The 23,617-nt window shown below is 39.5% G+C and overlaps 1 protein-coding gene across 2 annotated transcripts in view; it reads left to right on the top strand.

The window, feature by feature from the left end:
• Positions 1-23,617, top strand: part of LOC145513431 (uncharacterized) — a 115,055-nt gene that overhangs the window by 44,819 nt on the left and 46,619 nt on the right. Inside the window, exons 1-2 of one of the 2 annotated variants that reach the window (XM_081509805.1) lie at positions 9,825-9,865; positions 11,080-11,226. The exons of the other annotated variant lie outside the window; for it this stretch is intronic. The gene's annotated coding sequence lies outside the window, so the exon portion shown is untranslated. Of the gene's footprint in view, positions 1-9,824; positions 9,866-11,079; positions 11,227-23,617 lie in introns of those variants that run through there. 2 annotated transcript variants of the gene reach the window in all.

Raw genomic sequence — 23,617 nt, 5'->3', positions numbered from 1 at the left:
CCTACAATATGCATGAGTTTATTTCTGGACTCTTGATTCTGTTCTATTGGTCTATGTGTCTGTTTTTATGACAATACCGTACTGTTTTGATTACTGTATCTTTGTAGTATATGTTGAAACCAGGAAATGTGATGCTGCTAGCTTTGTTCTTTCTTGAGGTTGCCTTGGCTCTTTGGGAACTTTTTTGATTCCATGAAAATTTTACAATTCTTTTTAAAATTAATTTATATATTTTTTTCTATTCTGCATGTTTCCTCCTCATATTTTTGATTTTCAAAAGATATGCAGAAGCTCTTTGGTTTCATGCAGTCCTGGAAAGCCCCCATACTTTTATGAGTTTTATATCCAGGAATTTCACCAGCTACTTAGAGTGAAAAAACCAAGAAAAGCCTTCATGTTTCTGCTAGGGACAGGAGAAAAGCAATTGAAATACACCTAGGGCAATCTCCTTAACAAAGGCCTACTTAGCAACAGAAAAGATTATCAGAGCTTTATCTAAAGTGGTGAAAGGAAAATTACCCAGCTTCAGTTTCCTCCAGCCTTTCTGTCTCACCTATAGGGAAAAATAAGGTCACAACTCAGGAACACAGATTTTTTAAAAGACTGACACTAAATCGTAGGATTATAGAATGATTCCCCTCCATTTTAGCTGGAGACTTCAACAATCTCCTTTCAGTAACTGATAGATCAAGAAGGCAGAAAAATCAGTAAGCATATCATTGAACTGAAGAGTGCCGCCAATCATCTTGATCTAATATTGACATTTACAGGGTACTCCATCCAACAACAGCAAATTACACATTCTTCTCAAGTTCACATGAAGCAGTCATCAAAACAGACCACATTCTGGACCAGAAAACACACCTGAACAAACTAAAAATAATAGAAATCATACAAAGTATATTAGTATGTTCCTTAGACCACAATGGAATTAAACCAGAAATAAAAACAGAAAGATATCTGAAAAGTTCTAAAATATTTGGAGATTAAACAGCACACTACAAAATAACATGTGTCAAGGAAGAAGTCTTAAGAAATTAGAATTTCTGTTGGTTTCTCTTTCATATTTAAGTTTATAATCCATCTCAAATTGACTTTCTGTACAATGTGAGACAGACTTCTCTGGGAGCTCAGGGGTAAAGAATCCATTGGCTATACAGAAGACACAGGAGACATGAGTTTGATCCCTGGATCAGGAAGATCCCCTGGACGAAAGCATGGCAACCTTGCAGTCTAGTATTCTTGCCTGGGAAGTCCTGTGGACAGAGGAGCCTGGCAGAATACAGTCCATAGGGTCACACAGAGTCAGACATGACTGGAGCTACTTAGCCTGCACGTACTTGGTGGTGGTGGGTGGTTTAATCACTAAGTCGTATCCAACTCTTGCAACCCTGTGGACTGCAGCCCGCCAGGCTCCTCTGTCCATGGGATTTCCCAGGCAAGAGTACTGGAGTGGGTTGTTATTTCCTTCTCCAGTATCGGGTACTTACTATGTACTTTATGTTAGATTATGGCAATGGTGAATAAGATAGAGTCTCTGACATGATGGAGTTGATAATCTCATAATGGAGAAAGATATTTAAACAATTAATTGCAACACAGTGCTAATATTCATTGTTTTTTAAAACTAGATAGCCTGAGTCTAAAGTTACTAGTTAAAATGTATTGTGTGAGTCTACTTAAATTATGAAAACTTAAGAGTAATAAGTGATAGGGGGGTACCAGGCCTGACAGATATTTCAAACATACTATAAAACTATGCTAATTAATACCATTGACACTCACAAATGAATTTATCAGTGGAGCAAAACCAAGGACTCAGAAATCAACCTTAATAAATAGGTATTATATTAAAAAAGGAGCTTTAAAATAAATAGGATGAAAGATAGCTTACTTGATGAATGAAGGGATGAATGGCTTTAAGGTAATTGACTAGATATTTAAGAAAGAAATCTGGATATAAATTTACACTTTTTACCAAAATAAATTCTAAATGGATCAATTATTTAAAAATACAAATTAAAATCATAAAAGTATGAGACAAAAGCACTTTTTAAATGAGTTGGAATGGAGAAGGTCTTTTAAAGCAATATCCCAGATCAAAAACCCACAATGTAAAAATTGTTAGATCTGATTATATGTTAGTTTAAAATAGCTGTGCTGTAAAAGATACCATAAACAAAGCCAAAAGAAAAATTGATTAATTGAGGAAAATAATTTTAAAAAGACTAACAATGGGTAATTTTCTTTGAAAATTATATAGAAAGCCCTTAAAAACAAAAAATATCATCAAACCAATTGGCCATGTTCATACACATATAAATTGACTTTTAAAGATATGAAACGATAAATGAAATATTGTTTCATTGAGACAATGAAACAAACATTGACTGAATAAGTGAATCATAATAATACCTAATTTGAAGATAAAAATATCAATCAGTAAGGGTAGAATGAGGTCTAATCGGGGATTCCCAGGTGGCCCAGTAGTAAAGAATCCAACTGCCAATGCAGGAGAAATTCTTATGCATCTCTTGATGCAGGTTCGATCCCTGGGTCGGGAAGATCTCTTGGAGGAGGAAATGACAACCCTCTCCAGTATTCTTGCCTGGAAAATCCCATGGACAGAGGAGCCTGGAGGGCTGAAGTCCATGTGGTCACGTAGAGTTGGACATGACTGAGCACATATGCTCGAGAAGGTCTAATAGCCATCTAATTGGAGTTCCAGAAGGGAAGAACAGAGAGAATGGGAGAGACAGGTTATTCAAAGAGATTCTAATGATTTTTCAGAATTGTTGAAGACATAAATCTTCAGACTCAGAATGCACAGTGAATCCCAAGCAGGACTTTAAAAAGTAATTTACAATTGAATGTGTCTTGTTGCAATCATAGAACACTAAAGACAAAAAGAAGTTTATAAAGGGCAAGCAGAGAAAAAAAGACAATTTACTTACAAAGGGTATGGCACTTACAGTTAGAGCAGACTTCTAATTTCTGACATGGAAACCAGAAAACAATAGAGTCATATATTCAGAGTGTTTAGATAAAATGACTGTCTACTTCAGCTAAGCTATCATTAAATAAATACCATTTCTGACAAATATAAATGGAAAAATTTTACCTTTGATATATACTAACGGTACTTCTAAAGATACATGCTTCAGGGTCAAGGAAAATATTCTCCAAAGGAAGGTATAAGATGCAATAAGGAATTGCGAACTAATAAAAGAAATTGAATAAAAACAGTAGATGGGAATAACATGAAAGATGGGAGGAGAGTGATCCTAATTCAAGTGTTCCAGGTTAAACAAAACAATAGTGTTCAAGAGCCTAGAATACGGAACCAGACTGTCTGGGTTTAAATCCCAGTCTCAGGATTTATAATCTGTGTAACCTTGGGCAAATTACTCAACCTCTTAGGCCTTAAGTGGCTTGTCATAAGTAAAGTGCTTAGAACAGTGCCTAACAAATAGCAGACACTCAATAAACACTAATTTTTATGATTATAAAAGTCTTGAGATTGTTTAGAGAAAAGCTGACACAGTGATTATCTTTGGACGTTAGCAAAGTATGTGAGTTATTTTAAGGTAACTTCTGAAAGTATAGAAATAACAGTTATGATAGCAAAAGAGGAAGAAAAAACTCTAAATGGCATCACAAAAAGCAATGGGGAAAAACTCTAAATGGGATCACAAAAGCAATGGATCACAAAATTAATCCAAAATGGGACCACAAAAAGCAATGGAAGAGGAAGCTTATAAAAATAGAAAGTACAAAATATTGTGGTAGACGTTTTTGTAAGAAAAAAAGAGTTATAGAAAATAAATGTATCAGTTCTTTTGTGCAGAAATAATATAGAAAAGATAAAGCAGAATTTAAAGAGATTGACAGGAAAGGGGTGCCAAAAGTAAGGGGAGGGATGGAAATAGAGTAGTAGGCATGGGGAGGCAGTGGTACTTCTCTGAGTGTATCTTTTTAGTAGCTCTATTAGAACCGTAGTGAGGTTTCACATACTCTCAAAAATGAATTAAAAAAACCAACCAGGATGTCAACAGGAATCCAAAATAAAATACAGTTACAAGGAAACCTATTTTATAAGTGAATATTTCCATATTGAAACGGATGCGGAAGAAAAGAGCTAATGTAAGAAACTTTGGAATGCAGTACTTTGGATAACGTAAATAACTGTACATAAAACTGTAACTTAGTAAATTTGTTTTTCATGTGGTATGGGTAAGCAATTCTGAAACTACGTTGTGTGTGTACTAGAATAGAACAAATAAATACAATGTAGATAATAAGAGCAAGGTTTTTCTCACTGTTGGAGGAAGAAGGTATAAATAAGGAAAGAGAGAAGATGAAGGTGAAAATTAACCCCATGATGTTGGATGTGAATCAGAGGTAGCAGTATGAACTCATGATTTATAGACAGATAGATAGATAGATAGATGGATTAGTATACATATTTAGTGCAGTAATTTAACACATTCGAGTAATTGATAAATACAACAGAGAAAAATGAGTAAGTATGTGAGCTTTTACAACTGATAAGTTTAGGTCTAATAATCAAATATGGGACCATATATTCAGTGATGAGAAAATATACATTTCTCTCATCAACACATAGAAGGTTGTGAAAAACTGAATATCAATTAAGTTTCAAAAACTTCAAAGAATTGATAAAATATATGTTGGTTCAGTCATTTTGGAAAATATCAGTTAAAGTTGGATATACACCTAAGCTGCAATGCAGGAGACCCGGGTTCAATCCCTGGGTCGGGAAGATCCCCTGGAGAAAGAAATGGCAACCAACTCCAGTAGTCTTGCCTAGAGAATCCCATAGACAGAGGAGCCTGGCAGGCTAGTCAATGGGGTCGCAAGAGTCCAAGAGTTGGACACAGCTTAGCGACTAAACCACCAAACCATACCCCTGAGCTATTACCCCTCAACTCCTTTCCTCTAATAGAAATACACATATATGTTCAACAAAAAGTATGCACTGAATGATCATAGCTGCACTAATCATAATAGCACCAAACTGGAAACTACCCAAATGGCCATCAACAGCAGAGTGGATAAAAATATTAACAGTTTTTTTCTGAAGATCAACAGTTTGATCACAAACTGGATATAAAGTATCCAGGAAAACGCTAGAGAAATAAAAGAGCAATAATGAGGAAAGAGTTGGTCCCATCCAATATTAAAACATAAAGATTTATAATAGACACATAAATAAACAGATTAACTAATGATCACAAAATGGAAAGTCCCAAAATATACCCAAGTAAATATGGAACTATATGAAAAAGCTGGAAACTCAAATCAGTCAGGAAGAGATGGATTTTTTTGATAAATGGTGTTTGGACAACAGGCTAACATTTGGATGAGTAAACTTAGAATCTTTCAGCACACACTAGTAAAAGTTCCCAGTGGTCAAAGATGTAAATCTAAAAACCAAAACCATACAAGTGCCATGTGTGTATGTATTATGATATTATATATTTATTTATATGGTTTTGTTTTTAAATATTATGAACATATATATGTGTGTATATATATCCATATATATACATATACATATATATATATCGGAGAAGGCACTGGCAGCCCACTCTAGTACTCTTGCCTGGAAAATCCCATGGACAGAGGAGCCTGGTATAGGCTGCAGTCCACGGGGTCGCTAAGAGTCGGACACGACTGAGCGACTTCATTTTCACTTTTCCCTTTCATGCATTGGAGAAGGAAATGGCAACCCACTCCGGTGTTCTTGCCTGGAGAATCCCAGGGATGGGGGAGCCTGGTGGGCTGCCGTCTATGGGGTCGCACAGAGTCGGACACGACTGAAGCGACTTAGCAGCAGAAGCAGTATATATATATATATATATGTATATGTAGAGAAAGAGAAGAGAAATTCTTCTCTATATATCACCTAGGCAATTCCAACTAAAAGATGTTACTCACCATTCAGCTTTACAGAGATTGAGTCATTAGCCACTGCAGTCAGTTGCTGACCTTTAACTCACCCTGAAGGGAGTTCAGGGCAGAGATTAAGAATGAGGCACTCTGTATTCTGGAAAAACTAGAAAAGCAGGCCTACAGATAGATATTTTTAGGAGAAAATCTTATGAACTCAATTTCTTGCATATTTACAAAAGTACTAAAATAATTTATTAAGATATCTGTGCCTTGTGACTAACAGTAACCTTCTACCAAGAGATGTGTTTGATGGTACATATCCCTTCTCCAAATTCACATATATGCTGATCTCCCTGCTTACCTCTTTGGAGCAGGTCCCTCAGAGCCATCTGAGAGGCTGTCTCCTGGGCTACAGTCCTCAGTGAGTCCCCAGATAAAACTGAAACCCATTTATAAAAAAAAGAAATTATGCCACAGTCATACAAAGAAGTACTCTACAGCAAGGACAATTAAACTATAGTTGCATGCAACAATATGATGATCTCACAAATACAAGTTCGAATGAAAGAAGTCCAACAAAACAGCTTACAAATTGTATGATTTCATTTATATTAAACACAAAAGCAGGCAGATCTATGCTGTTACAAGTCAGGATAGTGTTTCCTCTTAGAGAAGGGATAGTGAGTGGAAGGAAACGTAAGAGTGGCTTCTGGGTTACTGGCAAAGTTCTGTTCTTTGATTTTGGTGTTGGTGACATGGCTGTATTTAGTTTGTAAAAATTCATTGAATTGTGCATTTATAATATGTCCTTTGCATATGCACGTTATTCTTCAAAGAAAAGTTAAAATTAAAGCCATATGACTCTCATATATTTGGAAATTTCAAAGCATTTACTAAGTAACTTATGAATAATAGTATAGCCAAAATGTAAATTTGTGCCTAGAACTGCTATAAAGAAAATGCTAAATCAAAATTCATGAAACATAGCAAAAAAGCAGAAGGAAATGTCTTTTTTTGAATGTTTACATTAGGAAAGTGTGGAGGCTGAACATTAATGAACTAAGCAGCCAGCTTAAGATAGCAAAAGATCAGCAGAATAAACCCAAAGAAAATAGAAGGGAAGAAATAAAGATAAGAGCAGACATTAATGATTAGAAAAAATAAAGATAAAACAGAACCAACAAAACCAGAAGTTGGTTCTTTGGAGAGACTAATAAAATAGACAAAACCTTGGCAAGACTGAGGGTGAGGAGAAAGAGAAAATTAATAAATAAACAATGTTAATAACAAAGAAGATATACAGTGCACATTCAGCAGAAATTAAAAAATGATAAGACAAAGCTATGAATGACTTTATTCCAATAAACTTGCAAATGCAGACAAAACAGACTATTTCCTAGAAATGTGTAACTTGCCAATACTGATTTAATAAGCAATAGAAATCCTGAAGAATACATAAGAAATAGTATAACCCTCCTGCCCCCCACTGCATGCAGTGTACAGTCCGTACAGTCTCTGACTGTGAGCATATAACTTGGTGTGAAGCCTTAAGGTCTATCTGGACACTAATCTGGTACTGCAAAACCTAGGTGTTGATTTAAGCTGTGATGATGAGGTTCAGATAGGTGACAGGCTGGATTTTGGACTAAGATGGTGATATGAGAGGAAGTCATGATGTGCAATGCCCTGTGCAATATCATCTTATGTCTTCCCCTCCCTTCCTCTCAGTCTCTTCCTGTCTGCTTTGGGAGCAATTAAGCATCTCGTCTCTTCCTCTCATGCGGGGCAGCCCTGCTCTTCTTCAGGTCTCCTCAAGGTCTTAGCTTCTGTCTGAATTGACTCATCAAGAGATTTCTCCCAAATAAATATTTTGTATGCATAAGGCTCTGCTGCCACTTGCCTACCCAATAGCTATTCACCCCCACCTTTTTTTTTTTTTTACCAAAAAAACAGATAAAGTATTAATTTTTCCAGGCTTTTCCTAGAGCCAGCATGTTGTCTGTATGGTGATTTTGAGAGACTTATGCTTTCCTGATATAAAGGAACAGACTCAGATGGCAGGACCCTCTTGTCTTTCTCCTTCCTGCCTTGACAGATGCTGTGATTCTCGAGGCTGAAGCATCTTATAACATTGGAGGTGATGGCAGGGCAGGAAAAGAGCAAGACTACCTTCAGATTTCACCGAGCTGCTTTACTTGCCCTGCTTATTAACTTCTGGAGCTATTGTCATGGGAGAGAACAGAATCTCATTTGGCCACCTTTTATTGGGTTTCTGTTATGTCATCCTGGTCAATACAGTGGTCTTCAGGAAAACAGTGAGTAGTTGGTTTCCTTTCCAACTTGTAGTTTTGACTTTTCTGCAGGGTTTATTTTGAACAACTCATATAAAGCTGGACCTGCTTGCTCCCTCAAGGACTCCTCATGATTTACCTCAAAGAAACACGAATCTGACTTTACAAAGCAGTGTTGGTATTCACTGCTGTTGGAGCCTCCTGAGCACAGGGGGAATTGCCACGTACAGCTCATAGCAAAACTTCCCCAAATTCTTTTTTGTGCAGTCTTTTCTCTAAAGTCACCCACTAAGCTACATTCCCCCATCTCTCTTTGTTAACTCTTCCTCAAAACTCTGTCCACTTCTCTTTCATTTTGTTCATCTGCCTTTGAGCCACTGCTCAAATCTGCCACCATCTTTTTTCCTTAATTTTGCAACTTTACCTGTTAGCTCTGGCAACACATCAAAGATTCATGTGCAATCATAGACTTGTCCTTAGAAGGCAAATAAAAGGGGGAGATATGAACAAGGATGGGGCTTCCCAGGTGTGCTAGTGGTAAAGAACTTGACTGCTAGTGCAGGAGACATAAGAGACATGGGTTTGATCCCTGGGTCAGGAGGATCTGCTGGAGAAGGGCATGACAACTCACTCCAGTATTGCCTGGAGAATCCCCTGGACAGAGGAGCCTGGCGGGCTATAGTGCACAGGGTAGCAGAGTCGGACACAACTGAAGCAACTCAGCGTGCGCACATGGACAAGGACACTTGGGTAATTTTTCTCAGATGTTAGTCAGGGTTCTCTAGAGAAACAGAATTGATGGGATTTATTTATTCATGTATTTTACTTATTATAAGAAATTGGCTCCTGCAATTATGGTAAGAAATCCCGATATCTACAGTTGGCAAGCTGGAGAGACAAGAGGGTTGATCGTGTAGTTCCTGTCTGAGTCCACGGGCTTGAGACCTAGGGCAGCTGGAAGGTGTTGTTCCAATCTGAAATCTGGTGGCTTGAGACCCAAGAAGAGCCAGTAGTTCGGTTCAAGTCTGAAGGAAGAAAAAAAGTGATGTTCCAGCTCTCTGGCAGTCAGGCAGTAGGAATTCTGACCTACTGGAGGAAGGGTGAGGCTGTTCGTTTTGTTTTTCAGGCCTTCAGCTGACTGAGAGAGGCCCACCCACAGTAAGGAGAGCGATCTGCTTTATACTCAGTCTACCATGCCAATCTCATCTAGAAACACCGTCACAGACACACTCAAAACAATGTTTGACCCAGTCTGAGCACCCTATGGCCCAGTCAAGTGAACCACCATGCCCCATCTCGTTTGTATCTCTCATACAGCACTCCACAGCATGGGCCAACTCTCTGGCCTCATTTCTTCTCACTTTCCTTCCTGCCTCCCTTGCTCTTTTCACGCCAGTCTGTTGGTTCCGCGTCCTACGGTAGTCTCTTTCCTCCCTACCCTATCCTCTTCAAACCCCAGGTCATCCTTTAAGAATTAGCTCACACGTCATTTCCTTTACAAAGCGTTCCTTGATTCTCTCCCAATCAGATGTAATTGCTCCTTTTCTGCAGGCACAGCACTTTGTGTGACTCTCAGTCATGTACTTGTCACAAATGACTTGTGTTCTGCTCATACCTGTGTCTGACACGTCTGCATCCTGGAACTGCTCCCTGAAGAGGTGAGGGTGTGGTTGAAGTGGTGGGAAAGGTTTGGTGATGTCATAGTTGCATAGATATGATAGCAATAATTATAATTTGGTGTGCGAGTAAGTATTTTCACTTTGTTAAGAAAGGCAGTTTAATTGAAAGTTTCAAAATATAAATATTGATGGTAACAATACAAAATAGCTTATTGCATAAAGCCCTTATTGTGTCCTGGGCAGTAACTCTAAATGCTTTACAAAAATCACTTTATGTAATCATCACATCAAAACTATGATCTAAGTTTTAATAAGCCTACTTTACAAATGAAGAAACTGAGATAGAGAGGGGGTAAAGTAACTTAGCAAGGTCACAAAGCTAGTGGGTATGGAGCTGGAGTCTGAACCCAGATATAAATGTGTAATATCCACATACTCTCTGGGGAGGGCAGAGGTGTGTGAAGTCCCAGGAGGAAAGCTGCTCACCTATGTAATCTATCACACACAGTCTTGGATCCCCTCACCCACATGCCCAAGAGCATTCTTGTATTCCTGCCCAACAACAAAGGTGTTTTGGTTCCCTTTCTCCTCTGTTTTCTCTCCTTAAAAAGTCCTATTAATCATTATAATAAAAACCTTTCTGTAAAAGCAACACCAGGCACCACGTGCATTCCAAGCCTGGTTTTTGTTACCAAATTTGTTTTCCACATATGATTCTCACCATGAGCGTGAAGTTAATGGTGCCCCTCCTATGACACAGTGTAGTTGGCTCTGCTTTGTGGTTGGTGCTGCCAACCTCTGGATTAAATAATAAAGAGCCAATTGTATATTTTCAGGGCCATTATACCATTTAATGAGAATTTTTTTAAAAAATTGTATAGAGTAATGGAATCTGTAAATGCACATATAATTGATGCTAGTTTCACTTCACTAAAGTGAAAACACATTACATGGATTATCAAGGGAAGTCTATCCGATTCTTTCTTCTCTAGAAATGAGTGGTTTTCTATCTAGTGTCTTCTTCCTCAACACCAAAAATATGTTACTGTGACATCCTATTGGAAAAAAATAGGGTTGATCAATCCTAATGTATTTTTATATTAAAAATTAAATTAAATAATAGGATATTGCCCAAATTACCATATACAAATCAATGCAGTGCCTTTTGCCTTGTATTTAATTTTCATACACAGAAATATTTAAAGAGGTACTGAAATGAGGTAAATATGTTTACAATTTAATTCTCTCCTCAGGAATGTTCTTGCAGGAATCTTGTAAAATGTGCTATTGTAGGGATGGACATTTATCTTGGAAGAAAATAAATCATCAGTATTTAAGCAGCCACCCTATAAATCATGGTGTTTTCAGAGCAAAATCACTACTCTTTCACAATTTTTTCAGTAAGTAAATGAAATTTAAAAATAGCTACTTCTCGATGCTCTTTTTGAGGAAAGAGCACATAAATTGGGCCTTTACATGTAAGAATGTAGAAGTTTTCAAGATGACTCCTTAGTACTAGACTTGCCCATATGCTGCGGTCTTTGGGGCCAAGAAGCTGAACTTATGAGAGTTTTGCTTTGAGGCAGCAGAATGGATTTTAGTAACAAGTCACCTATTATGAAATAGCTCGCGGAATGTTTCCAAGGAAAATAGGAGAAATCTGCTATGTATTTAGAAATGCTCTTTTCCAGATATGGAAGGGACATTACTTGCAAAACTAAAATATTTTGGAATAGAAGTCATTGGCCCATATTCACTTAATTAGAACATTCCAGGAGTCCTTACCCTGGTTGGCATACAAAATAACTTCTATTTCAGAGAAATCTAATGGTTCAACCAGAAAAAAAGTCGTCCCTTCTGTCTTTTAAATTTTATTTGGTGACTTGATTCATCAATTCAGGCTATTTTGAGGGAGAAGAATCAGAGCTATAGAACTGGAATAGAAGTTTCTGGAGCCAAATCCTTATTGACCTTGGGTAAGTCATTTACCACTTTGAATCCTGATTTTTTTCCCCCTGCTGTATTGGAAGAAGCTGGACTGGATCCCAGATTTGCTGGTCTGGTGGAAGAGGAGAATGTGTCCTTGGCTGGAGAAGTAGGAGATGATGTGGTAATTTTGTGTGAGTTATTTTCAGCCATTAAAGACTTGCTTTCTTCACCAGAAAGCTGGGATAGTGATATGTATTTGTCAAGAATTTGGTCAATGATGAGAAATAATGATAGACATGCAAATTATTGCTTCCATGTGGCTTTCTTCTCTCAAGGATCATAGTGACAAACCTGCCTCTAATTATATGTCACTTAGAAGTGGCACTTTTCATTAAAGGAAGTCAGAGTGTTTTGCAAACATTAATTAAGACTTGCATCCTCCCTGTGAAGTGAATATGATTATTTTGCTGGTGCACGGAGCAGCAAACTGAGACAGAGACACTAGAAAATGCCCAAGATTACCCAGCTGAATAGTGCCATCAAAATCCAAAGGGAGTTTTTCTATGTTGCTTGTTCAAACCTGCAACCCAGTAACAATACAGTAACTTGATGGAGGTCGAGTCATTAAGAGACTTTTGAAAGAAGGCCAGTCAGCCTCCCTGTCACCAGCTGAAGTTCTTAGATATTTTGGAATGCTTGTGTTCTAAGCAGAAGCGGAGTCATTACTATCTAAGTGAGAAAAGGAAAGTTAACCGTGGGAAGGACCGAGTTTGTCTTCTCTTCAGAAGCTGTAGGCTTCATTCCCGCCTGATGTGTGGATAGATTTTTGGCATTAGATGGAGTTTGCAAAAGCAGGGTTTCTTAGGAACTGGAATACTCCCCAATCTATCACTGTGGGTACAACTGGGGGTTTCAGGGTCTAAGCAGAGCAGGCTAGTTCAGTTCAGTTCAGTCGCTCAGTCGTGTCCGACTCTCTGCGACCCCATGAATTGCAGCACGCCAGGCCTCTCTGTCCATCACCAACTCCCGGAGTCTACCCAAACCCATGTTCATCGAGTCGGTGATGCCATCCAACCATCTCATCCTCTGTTGTCCCCTTCTCCTCCCGCCCCCAATCCTACCCAGCATTAGGGTCTTTTCCAATGAGTCAACCCTTCGCATGAGGTGGCCAAAGTATTGGAGCTTCAGCTTCAACATCAGACCTTCCAATGAACACCCAGGATTGATCTCTTTTAGGATGGATTGATTGGATCTCCTTGCAGTCCAAGGGACTCTCAAGAGTCTTCTCCAACACCACAGTTCAAAAGCATCACTTCTGCGGCGCTCAGCTTTCTTCACCGTCCAACTCTCACATCCATACATGACCACTGGAAAAACCATAGCCTTGACTAGACGGACTTTTGTTGGCAAAGTAATGTCTCTGCTTTTAAACATGCTATCTAGGTTGGCCATAACCTTCCTTCCAAGGAGTAAGTGTCTTTTAATTTCATGGCTGCAGTCACCATCAGCAGTGATTCTGGAGCCCAAAAAAGTAAAGTCTGACACTGTTTCCACTGTTTCCCCATCTATTTCCCATGGAGTGATGGGAACAGATGCCATGATCTTAGTTTTCTGAACGTTGAGCTTTAAGCCAACTTTTTCACTCTCCTCCTTCACCTTCATCAAGAGGCTCTTTAGTTCTTCTTCACTTTCTGCCATAAGCGTGGTGTCATCCGCATATCTGAGGTTATTGCTATTTCTCCCGGCAATCTTGATTCCAGCTTGTGTTTCTTCCAGACCAGCGTTTCTCATGATGTACTCTGCATAGAAGTTAAATAAGCAGGGTGACAATCTACAGCCTTGACGTACTCCTTTTCCTATTTGGAACCAGTCTGTTGTTCCATGTCCAGTTCTAACTGTTGCTTCCTGACCTGCATACAGGTTTCTCAAGAGACAGGTCAGATGGTCTGGTATTCCCATCTCTTTCAGAATTTTCCACAGTTTATTGTGATCCACACAGTCAAAGGCTTTGGCATAGTCAATAAAGCAGAAGTAGATGTTTTTCTGGAACTCTCTTGCTTTTTCGATGATCCAGCGGATATTGGCAATTTGATCTCTGGTTCCTCTGCCTTTTCTAAAACCAACTTGAACATCTGGAGGTTCACGGTTCACGTATTGCTGAAGCCTGGCTTGGAGAACTTTGAGCATTACTTTACTAGCATGGGAGATGAGTGCAATTGTGTGGTAGTTTGAGCATTCTTTGGCATTGCCTTTCTTTGGGATTGGAACGAAAACTGACCTTTTCCAGTCCTGTGGCCACTGCTGAGTTTTCCAAATTTGCTTGCCTATCGAGTGCAGCACTTTCACAGCATCTCCTTTGAGGATTTGAAATAGCTCAACTGGAATTCCATCACTTCCACTAGCTTTGTTCGTAGTGATGCTTTCTAAGGCCCACTTGACTTCACATTCCAGGATGTCTGGCTCTAGGTGAGTGATCACACCATCGTGATTATCTGGGTCATGAAGATCTTTTTTGTACAGTTCTTCTGTGTATTCTTGCCACCTCTTCTTAATATCTTCTGCTTCTGTTAGGTCCATACCATTTCTGTCCTTTATCGAGACTATCTTTGCATGAAATGTTCCTTTGGTATCTCTAATTTTCTTGAAGAGATCTCTAGTCTTTCCCAATCTGTTGTTTTCCTCTATTTCTTTGCTCTGATCGCTGAGGAAGGCTTTCTTTTCTCTCCTTGCTATTCTTTGGAACTCTGCATTCAGATGAGAATATCTTTCCTTTTCTCCTTTGCTTTTGGCTTCTCTTCTCTTCCCAGCTATCTGTAAGGCCTCCTCAGACAGCCATTTTGCTTTTTTGCATTTCTTTTCCATGGGGATTTTCTTGATCCCTGTCTCCTGTACAATGTCACGAACCTCTGTCCATAGTTCATCAGGCACTCTGTCTATCAGATCTAGTCCCTTAAATCTATTTGTCACTTCCACTGTATACTCATAAGGGATTTGATCTAGGTCATACCTGAATGGTCTAGTGGTTTTCCCTACTTTCTTCAATTTAAGTCTGAATTTGGCAATAAGCAGTTCATGATCTGAGCCACAGTCTGCTCCTGGTCTTGTTTTTGCTGACTGTATAGAGCTTCTCCATCTTTGGCTGCAAAGAATATAATCAATCTGATTTCGGTGTTGACCATCTGGTGATGTCCACGTGTAGAGTCTTCTCTTGTGTTGTTGGAATAGGGTGTTTGCTATTACCAGTGTGTTCTCTTGGCAAAACTCTATTAGCCTTTGCCCTGCTTCATTCTGTACTCCAAGGCCAAACTTGCCTGTTACGCCAGGTGTTTCTTGACTTCCTACTTTTGCATTCCAGTCCCCTATAATGAAAAGGACATCTTTTTTGGGTGTTAGTTCTAGAAGGTCTTGTAGGTCTTCATAGAACCGTTCAACTTCAGCTTCTTCGGCGTTACTGGTCGGGGCATAGACTTGGATTACCGTGATATTGAATGGTTTGCCTTGGAAACGAACAGAGATCATTCTATCGTTTTTGAGATTGCATCCAAGTACTGCATTTTGGACTCTTTTGTTGACCATGATGGCTACTCCATTTCTTCTAAGGGATTCTTGCCCACAGTAGTAGATATAATGGTCATCTGAGTTAAATTCACCCATTCCAGTCCATCTTAGTTCGCCGATTCCTAGAATGTCAACGTTCACTCTTGCCATCTCCTGTTTGACCACTTCCAGTTTGCCTTGATTCATGGACCTAACATTCCAGGTTCCTATGCAATATTGCTCTTTACAGCATCGGACTTTGCATCTATCACCAGTCACATCCACAGTTGGGTATAGTTTTTGCTTTGGCTCCATCCCATCATTCTTTCTGGAGTTATTTCTCCACTGATCTCCATTAGCATATTTGGCACCTACTGACCTGGGGAGTTCATCTTTCAGTGTCCTATCCTTTTGCCTTTTCATACTGTTCATGGGGTTCTCAAGGCAAGAATACTGAAGTGGTTTGCCATGCCCTTCTCCAGTGGACCAGCAGGCTAGCAGGCTAAGGGTTGGATAAATGGTTCCTCTGCTGCTTAACCTCACTTTTCACAAAAGCACACGCAAAAAATCAGAGTCACCCCAGAAGATGACTGGAATAATCCCTGAATGTCTTCATAGGATTATCTGGACTCATTTTTTACAGGTTCTTAACATGGAAGTTTTGTTTTTATGTGTGTTCACTTGGTGGCTATATGGAGAAGTGACTGACAAACAAAAAACTGAATAATAGTTAGGTGGAATTTATTTTTTCCTTCTTCTTTTTTTGTTGCCTTACTCCAGGACCACTGTCTCCTCTTTAGTTTTGTTATATTTACTTGTACCTTCTTCAGTCTATCTCGTGCACAGCTGCCAGATTACTTTAAAGCTTTCAGGTACATCTCTTCCAAAAACCTCCCACATTTCTTTATTGCATATTGACATCAGTAATAACAGCAACAAATATAAGCTGAGTCTTTAATTATGATAGACATTGTGGTATCATATGACTTTACATACTTTCAGCTCAGTTCAGTTTCTCAGTCATGTTTGACTCTTTGCAACCCCATGAACTGCAGCACGCCAGGCCTCCCTGTCCATCACCAACTCCCGGATTCTACCCAAACTCATGTTCATTGAGTCAGTGATGCCATCCAACCGTCTCATCCTCTGTCGTCTCCTTCTTCTCCTGCCCTCAATCTTTCCCAGCATCGGGGTCTTTTCAAATGAGTCAGCTCTTAGCATGAGGTGGCCAAAGTATTGGAGTTTTAGCTTCAACATCAGTTCTTCCAAAGAACACCCAGGACTGATCTACTTTAGGAAGGACTGGTTGGATCTCTTGCAGTCCAAGGGACTCTCAAGAGTCTTCTCCAACACCACAGTTTCAAAAGCTTCAGTTCTTCGGCGCTCATCTTTCTTTATAGTTGAACTCTCACATCCACACATGACTACTGGAAAAACCATAGCCTTGACTAGACGGACCTTTGTTGACAAAGTCATATCTCTGCTTTTTAACATGCTGTCTAGGCTGGTCATTACTTTTCTTCCAAGGAGTAAGCGTCTTTTAATTTCATGGCTGCAGTCATCATCTGCAGTGATTTTTGAGCCCCCCCCAAAAAAGTCTGACTCTGTTTCCACTGTTTCTCCATCTATTTCCCATGAAGTGATGGGACCAGATGCCATGATCTTAGTTTTCTGAATGTTGAGCTTTAAGCCAACTTTTTTGCTCTCCTCTTTCACTTTCATCAAGAGGCTCTTTAGTTCTTCTTCACTTTCTGCCATAAGGGTGGTGTCATCTGCATATCTGAGGTTATTGATATTTCTCCCAGCAATCTTGATTCCAGCCTGTGCTTCCTCCAGCCCAGCGTTTCTCATGACGTACTCTTCATATAAGTTGAATAAGCAGGATGACAATATACAGCCTTGACGTACTCCTTTTCCTATTTGGAACCAGTCTGTTGTTCCATGTCCAGTTCTAACTATTGTTTCCTGACCTGCATACAGGTTTCTCAAGAGGCAGGTCAGATGGTCTGGTATTCCCATCTCTTCCAGAATTTCCCACAGTTTAATGTGATCCACACAAAGGCTTTGACATAGCTTACTTCTGTTTAATTCTAAATATTTCTGTATAACTTTGAAGACTTCAAAATTGGACCCTACTCTCCTTTTCCAGTTGTCTTTTTTTCTTGTTCTAACGTGAACTTTCTGATCTGGTGAGATAATGTCTCATTTCTGTGCCCACCCCACCCTTCCACCCCACGTGCCATTTTTATTACCCTTAGCTCATTCTGTTTCTCACTCATTCTGTTCCCTACTGATTGAATGGGTCCACTTTCCTCTGCCCATTTAATTCATCCTTCAAGGAGCAGCTTGAATCCCCCTTCAGGGCTTCCATCAACAATTTTACTCTCCTTCTTTATACTTTTCTTCACTGTTGTTACATCATATAATTAGCACTCAACTACCTGCCAATCTATTTTCTGATAGACTATCTGCATATATTGAGTGCTTATGTGCAAGATGTTTCTTGATCCCTTCATTTTCTCTTGGATTACCATCTTCTTCTAGACTTGACTTCTGTATCAGGCAGGATAGGCTAAGTTAGGCTGCGGTAATAAATAAGCCTCAGATCTTAATGGTTTATAACAACAAAGGTTTATTTTCTGCCTGTATTGCACATCCGTTGTGAGTTGGTTGGAAACGCTGCTCCATGGCTCCTTATCTGAACCTTGGGCTAATGAAGGAATAACATCTGGAACACAGTGTAATACAGTGAAAGGGGAAAAAAGGTGAACAATAGTGCACCAGCTCTTCTTTTTCTTGCACCAACTCTTGAAGCCAGCCAGATTCATGTCTCTTCTGCTCACTTTTCATTATCCATAATAAGTTACTTGGCCATGCTTAATTTCAAGGAGTACAGGGAAGTACAACTGTGTCATGTACCTGACAGAAAGGAAACAAGAATATTGTCAAAAACTCTGATGACTAACACAACTTCCCTTTTCTGGCTGGACCAGAGGTTTTCAAACTTATTCACTATACCCCATTTTGAAAACTACCTTTTACATCCCAGTTCAATATATAATACATATATGCATGTACTTAACGGAGACAAAGTTTACTAAAAGTGATTTACTCTTTTACTTTTTTGTTCCATCCCATTTAACTTCACTTTTAAAAAGTTCTGAACATCACCCCCTAAATAATGAATGATTTTATGATCCACTGATAAATTGTGATCCAAGATTTGTAAAATACTGGCCCAGAAGCCATGGGCCCAGTACCCTTCCCTTTCTCATTGCAAATCCCAAGCTTTTTCTCACTGCAAATCTCAAGTCATACATCTATCTACCTTCTCTATATCTATACCCTTGCTGTTAAGTATTGCTGTTGAAAAATTATACTTATGAAGACTCAGTGGAGGTTGGAGATAATATATCTGTGGAAGTCTGATCCCCAAAATTGCATGATTTCATCCAGCAGCTCTCTGCATGTCCTCTCCCATCATCCTCTTCTCTCCGCAAATGTGTCAATATGCACACATAATTGAAGCCATTTAGGGACATACTCCTTTAATGTCTCACCTCTTGTATATAACCTCATCAGTATCTGCGTTCTCTCTCACTTCCTTTCATCTAGTCTCAGGCTAGAAGGTGCTGCATTATGATATCATAAGTGCTCTTATTATTTATTCAGGTGTTCATCTGCTTTCTTCAGGAGCAGTTCCACATCACCGGGCTTGCATTCTAATCATTTAACCCGTTCCACCTCTTCCTGGCTGCTGGACTGCCTTAGGTAAGGTATTGTTTTTCTTTTGGCCTCTTTTGGGACTCAAGCCTGGTTTGCTGGTATATTCCTGAATGGTAGGGATCCTGCAGGAATTAAAAGGCAAATGGATCTTTGGCCCCACTATCAGCCCCTCCTGAGACACCTGAGCAGAGGCCCTCTACTCTCTCTGCCCTCCTACCTTGGAAGTCAGGGAAGATTAGGCTTACCATTGTCTCTTTCCATACTCACTTACGGAGTCAAGATAGACTGTCCCAGGAGACATACTTTGATGAACACCAAGATCTTCCCAGTCCACTGCCTCTGTTTCTCACCCCTGAGCCCGATTCACAGGGAAGAAAGCACTATGCCAGATCACTTCACTGGGAGACCACATGGCTACACCCCCACCTACCCAGTTACCTGAAGGTCCTAGTAGCCCCATAACTCAGGAGAGGTAGACAGCTTGTGGGAAGAGACAGGAAGGAGCCACCTTCAGCATGCCCTTATCTGGGATCCAGGTAACTAATTGTCTCTCTAAGTTACCTCCTTATTGATCTCTTTCATTTATTGCCAATTTTCCAAAAAATAAACTGTACCTGTTTTCTCCCTGTCCTATTTCCCGTTGCTTTAAAATCCACTGGAGTGAAACATTAGTTCTGCCACTTCCCTGCAAGTGCTTTGGCAAATGCAACCATTAACTTCCTGATTGCCGCATGCCTCAGAATCTTCATGCTTCTCAGGCCTCGCTTGACTTCTCAGCTGCATTTACCCTTGCCAATCATGCTCACTCCCCTTTTGACTCTTTGGCTTCCATGACGGTACTGTCTTCCTCTTTTAGTCTTCTTTTACTTCTCTTAGTCTCCTTTTCTGGCTTTTCCATTTCTCCGACACTCTTCATTTTGCTATCACTCATTGCTCTGTTGTCTTTTCTTACTCTACTTGCTATCCTCTGGGCAACCTCATCTCATCCTTAAAGTTTTATATTTAGCTGCTTGTGTGTGAATGATTCCCAAATTCAGGTCTCTAGGCCAATTTTCTCTTCAGAACACCAGATCCATTTATGCCACTGCCAACAAAACATTTCCTGGACATTCCATAGGCATTCTGAGCATGACGTTCCAAGGTGGAAAGTCATCTTTCTCAGAAGTAGTCCTCTATAGCTCAGGGGTTGGCAAACTGAGGCCCATGGGCAAAGTCTGGGCTACTGCCTGTTTTTTGTTATGACCTGAGAACCAAGAACGGTCTTTAAATTTTTTAACAGTTGGGAAAATCAAAGGAATAATATTTCATAACACATGAAAATGATATGAAATTCAAATTTCAGTGTTTATAAGGAAGGTTTTATTGTAGCACAGTCCTATGCACTGTTTATGTTATTGTTCATGTTTGGCTGTAGCTTTCCACTACAACTGCAGAGATGAATACTTGCAACAGAAACCAAATGGTCCACAAAGCCTTCAGTATTTGTTATCTGGCCCTTTATAGGAAAGGTTTGTGGACTCCTGGTGTCACAAAATGGACCTAGTTTTGATTCTCAGCCCTACCACTTATTCACCTTGTAACCTGGCAAATTACTTTACCTCTTTCAATTGTAGTTTCCTAAAAAGCTAAAAATGAGAATAATTGTGTTTATTGCTCAAGGTTTTTATAGGTTAAATGAGATAAAGCATATAAGACATTTGGCACAGTGCTTGATATATATCAATATATTACCTTATAAAGGGCTTCCCAGGTGGCTCAGTACATAAAGAATCTACCTGCAATGTAGGAGATGCAGGAGACACAGGTTTGATCCCTGGGTCAGGAAGATCCTCTGGAGGAGGGCATGGCAACCCACTTGAGTATTCTTGCCTGGAGAATCCCATGGACAGCGGAGCCTGGTGGCGAGAGTCCACAGAGTCACAAAGAGTCAGACATGACTGAAGCAACTGAGCACGCATGCACATTATCTTACAAATTTATTTTTCCCCAAACTCACTCTTCTTTTTTTTCTATCTTTGTGATGGCTGCATGGTCTACCAGTCACCCAAGCCAGAAACTTGGGAGTCATTATAGGCCTTACATCCTATTTTGCTAGTTTTGCCTCCACAAAAATCTAAGCTGTTCATCCTTTTATCTTTCCATTTCCTGCTATTGTCTTAGTTCACACCCTGTTTTCCTCTTGCCTGGACTGTCTCTCTCACTCAGATCTTGCCCCCATTTCTGTTTTTTTGTGCTGCAACTTAAGATGAAAATCTTTTGTGTTACTCTCTGTTTTTAAATCATACAAGGGCTCCTCATTGTCTGCATGATGACGTCTAAATGCCTTTCACCAAACTCGATGATCAGTTCTCTGCTCAGACCTGATTCTCACCATACCTACCCTAGACTCCATGCACCAGCCTTATTATGATTTGAATTTCCAAGGTAACCTAGAATGCCCTTCCCCACCTTGTCAATCCAGGCAGCATCTATTACTTCACTTTTAACATTCAACATTTAAGCATCACTGCTGCTATAAAGTAAGATTTTCTTTCATTCTAACCTCTTCCTATTCTCATGTAAAATTGAGCACTTCCTTCTTTGGGTCCTTATGGACTCTTACAGGTAATAGTGATTCTAGGTTATAAGCTTCTGAGAGGATACATATTCAAATCCCAGAGTCTAGTACAGTGTTTGACACATTGTGGAAACTTACAAATTTTAAAAAATTGAAGTATAGTTGACTTACAACATTGTGTCAATTTCTGCTGTACAACAGTGTTTCAGTTTACGTGTATGTACATTGTTTTAAAAGTTCTTTTCCATTATAGTTTATCACAGGATATTGAGTCTAGTTCCCTGTGCTATACAATAGGACCTTGTTTATCCATTCTATATATAATGGTTTGCATCTGCTAACCCCAAATCCCCAATCCATCCTGGCCCCAATAAATGTTTATCAAAAGTAAAAAGAACAAATTCCTGCAAAAATTAGGCACAAATGGAGATACCCATATGATCGTTTGTCTACCTCTCTTTTCCCTCTGCGATTTTTTTTCTTTCTTTTTTTAAATTGAAGTAGAGTTGATACCTTCTGTGATTTTACAAAAGATCAGTGATTCTCAACGTGTGGTCTCCCTGGAACAGCACCATCTGGCCATTCCTTAGAGATGCATATTCTTAGGCCCCATCCCGCATTTCCTGAGTCAGAAACTCTGAAAGTGGAGCCAGTGAACTGTTGCAATAAGCCCTCCAGGTGATTAAGATATGTGTTAAAGTTTGAAAACACTGTTCTAGACTTGTTTTTCTACAATTGTGACAGTGAGCCACCCCTATTAGACTGTGGATCACTGGGCTGATTGTTGAAGCTAAAGATGCCAGGCCCCATCCCAGAAACCACACATTTCAGTGTGTAAGATAGCTGTGCTTTCAATCCTGGCTGCACGTTGGCAAGGTGTAGGCAAGACTTTAAAAAAACAACAACTAGTATTCTGATTTTATTCCCAGAGATTCAGATTCTTTTGGTTTGGTGGGAAACACTGCTCAAGTATTTTTTTAAAGGCTTGTCAGGTGATGCAAATGTACGGCCAAGGTTGGGAGCTCCTGCTCTCTGCGGAGCTCCCTGCTCTGTGAGCGTGACCTCTGGGGTCTGATGACTCACCTAGTGAGACTTTGGGCAAGTGACCTCTGTTTCAGTTTCTTGTCTGTTTTGAGGATGAAATGAGGCAACTGAAATGTTTAACACAGGTCTGGCCTACAGCAAGCTCTTGCTAGATGCTAATTATATTTTCATTAATGACTATAAGCCCCCATAGTTCTTTTGTGTACACCAACATTTAGGCACCATGGAGCCAAAGAATCTTCTTTTTCCATGAAACTGCTTGATTGCTCGTGGAGTGAGTTTGTTTTCCTGTGGTTTGATAAGGAACCTCGTCTTCCCAGTGTGCTATTTCATCCAGATAAGCAGTCCTGTTGACTCCTGATGGTGGTGACAAAGTGCCATTGAACCTGCAGAGACACGCAGTGTTGCAAGTATTTTATCATCATCTCTTGCTCAGAAATGTTTCATAGGTGTATCTTTTCTTCCTAATTAGATTCCACTTCTTGGGGGGCAGGGATTGAATCTTGTATTTTGTTTCCATATCATGATGTCCAGCAGAGAGCTAGATATATAAGAGATATGTAAGAGCTTGTTTGGGGCAAGGTCTCCTCACAGGCCAATCTCAGTTCTGCCTAGTGTGATCCTGATTAGTTTTCTGGATTTCTTGTGTAAAGAGAGGGAGTTATTTACTTCAATTTACTTCCTAGGACTGCTGTAAAAAAAATATATCCATATAGCACCTCAGCATTTCTAATGTGCCTTCAATTTGCAAAAAAAAATTCGAAGCAAGCAAAGTTCCAACAGCTGAGGCTGGAGCTCCAAGTATTTATTTTAGGTTGACATTGCTGGCATCACCAAGCATCTTAGTACAGTCTTTCCTCTCTGTGATATCTTATTGTGAAAGGTCATTTACTATGAATTGTATAAATATCCAATAACAAAAAGAATTACGTTTTCAGGCACAATGGCTGCCCTTTTATTTTCCTCCTCCTGAAATTCCAAAAGATATGTATTCTCTA

The sequence above is a fragment of the Giraffa tippelskirchi genome, chromosome 7, assembly GCF_054371585.1.
Source record: "Giraffa tippelskirchi isolate mGirTip1 chromosome 7, T2T-mGirTip1v1.2.pri, whole genome shotgun sequence".
Taxonomy (NCBI): Eukaryota; Metazoa; Chordata; class Mammalia; order Artiodactyla; family Giraffidae; genus Giraffa; species Giraffa tippelskirchi.
This window is presented reverse-complemented; position numbering and strand designations above follow the sequence as displayed.